Raw genomic sequence first — 2,313 nt, 5'->3', positions numbered from 1 at the left:
GAATGATGAACATGATATATATATATAATCATCATCCATGCAACAACCCCAAACCTCATAAATACCTCCAACATGAGTATAATCGTCATGATACCTCCACATATCCCACCAAACATATGTATACAACTACACATGTATAATCAACCAATAATCCCCAATGAACATATCAGACACACATGGACAACCCCACATATACAATCAACATGTATCCTCCAATAAAAACACATCGGACACGTGTATAAACCACAGACGTGCAATCAACACACTCCTCCAAAAGTACATAACAAATACGGATATACACACCACATGTAAATGCACGGTCAACCAGATGACTCCTATACACATACCCACTTATGTACAGTCCACATCATATACCCAATCAGCATGATAATACCAGCCACCCGACAATCCCTTCAAGACATACTCTACACGTGTAATCACCATAGAGTAGATATCAAAAGTTGAGACGGTATATGAATTAAATGGAACACCTCAAAGATCAAGCATAAGTCTCTAGCAGGAAGTCAACAAACAGATATGATATAAGGTAAAGCAGTCTAATCCATCGGATAACAACCATGCACTAAGTACAAGAAAATCTACATAGAGGTAAAGGAAGAAATATCCGCCTTAATTTGTCGACCGTGTCCAGAATAAATCCCACGTCGTGATGATCATCCCATATCAAAGTCCTGCATAAATCAATATTTACATATTTTATTTAGCTAAATTCACATGAATTAAAATAGCTAAATAAAATCCCTACTCAACTAGGATAACTCCACTCAAATCTGATCTCTGATAAATCCTCCAAATAATCCTCAATCTAACTCACATAATTCATCATCAATCCAACACTAATCCAAACTCATCAAAAATCCTTCTAAATCCACAAATCAATCCAAGATTCAATCCAAATCAATATATCAAAGTTGAATTCTAATTCCTTAACCATGAATCAACTTCACACAATTCATCCATTTCAACTAATCTACACAGATTACAACAATCTATCATCAACAATCTATGTTAACCCAATACCATCATCAACAATCTATCATCAACAATCCATGTAGAATGCTTAATCTAATCCAATACATAACCTACCAGTCATCAATTAATCCAACACAAGAGCATCCAACTACAACGAATCCCTCTACATGCTCCCATGTGCTCTAAACTAAACATGATCTAATATCCATTAACAACACTGATAGAACAGAATAATAATAGAAGGATCTAGAGATACATCACCAGAAAACACTCACCTTGAGGTATGACAGCAAAATTCTGAATCTTACAACCCAAGAAGTTCTATGCCGTCAACTATCAAAGAAGCACTACACTAATTCATCCAAGAATCAATCCATAAATCCAATCATATAGCAAAGGATTTGTTGAACCCCTAATTCACAACATTAAACTCACCTCAACAAAACCTTAGCTCAATCCAGATGCCCCAACTGGTGTTTTACTGCTGGAGAAGATTACTGCCGGAGTTGATGGCCTCACCGGACCCTAGCAGCAACCCTCCACCCCACAAGAACCGCCACAGCAAACCATCTGCAACCTCAACACACCCTAAATCAAAATCAACGTTTCCATAACTGATCACGAGATCAAACTCCTCAACCCTCACCTTTCGGTCACATTGCCGGATCAATGCAGCTTGGCCGGACACTTCACAACAGACCAAGGATCAAACCCAACATCAATCTTGAAGCTAGGTTGGTGATTAGAAGCAGAGAGGTCGGCGATCAGGTACAGGAAAGGGACGGCGGCGGTTGGTTGGAAGGGAAGGAGTTGAGTCGCTGGTGAGTCTCGGGACGAAGAGAGCTCGCGCGCGTGATCCGGCTACATCGTGTGGAGTGGTGTGGTCGGGAGGCTCGGCGAGAAAGACTCGGTGTCAGCAATCTAGGGCACGGTGACAAGATCGGCAAGAAGAAGGAGAGGCTCCACACCTTGAGAGAAGGAAGAGGGAGGCTCGGCCGAGACACACTGGAGAAGACCGTCGCCAGCAGTGAACTCGTGGTGATCGGCGGCGCAAGAAGGGAGACGACGACAAGGAAATCAGGTGGCAGAAACAGGATCTAGGGCACCACGTGTGAGGGCAAGCGTTGGCCCTTTCCTTCCGGCGATCGAGCTCCATCTACCTGCTAATGGAGGGTCAACCGGCGCCGGCACGATCATCTCCCTTGCGACGTTGGCGTCGGGGAAGAAGAGGTTGCGCGAGAGGCTTGGGAGGGGAGATCGGGGAAAGAAAAATTAGGAGAAAGTGAGAAGAGGAAATCAGAAATTAAGGATTTAAATACT

The 2,313-nt window shown here is 42.7% G+C and overlaps 1 long non-coding RNA gene across 2 annotated transcripts; it reads right to left on the bottom strand.

Annotated features, from left to right (window-relative positions):
- Positions 1-629: 629 nt before the first annotated feature.
- LOC122029743 lies at positions 630-2,059 on the bottom strand. Of its 2 annotated transcripts, none has more exons than XR_006125171.1 (4): positions 1,640-2,059; positions 1,429-1,563; positions 1,269-1,345; positions 630-692 (listed from the first exon to the last, which is right to left on the bottom strand). It is a non-coding gene; the product is annotated as an uncharacterized LOC122029743 (long non-coding RNA). The 2 variants fall into 2 exon arrangements; XR_006125170.1 differs by having other exon boundaries at positions 1,269-1,340.
- Between the last annotated feature and the right edge of the window lie 254 nt (positions 2,060-2,313).

Source organism: Zingiber officinale, chromosome 10B (genome assembly GCF_018446385.1).
Source record: "Zingiber officinale cultivar Zhangliang chromosome 10B, Zo_v1.1, whole genome shotgun sequence".
Classification (NCBI taxonomy): domain Eukaryota; kingdom Viridiplantae; phylum Streptophyta; class Magnoliopsida; order Zingiberales; family Zingiberaceae; genus Zingiber; species Zingiber officinale.
This window is presented reverse-complemented; position numbering and strand designations above follow the sequence as displayed.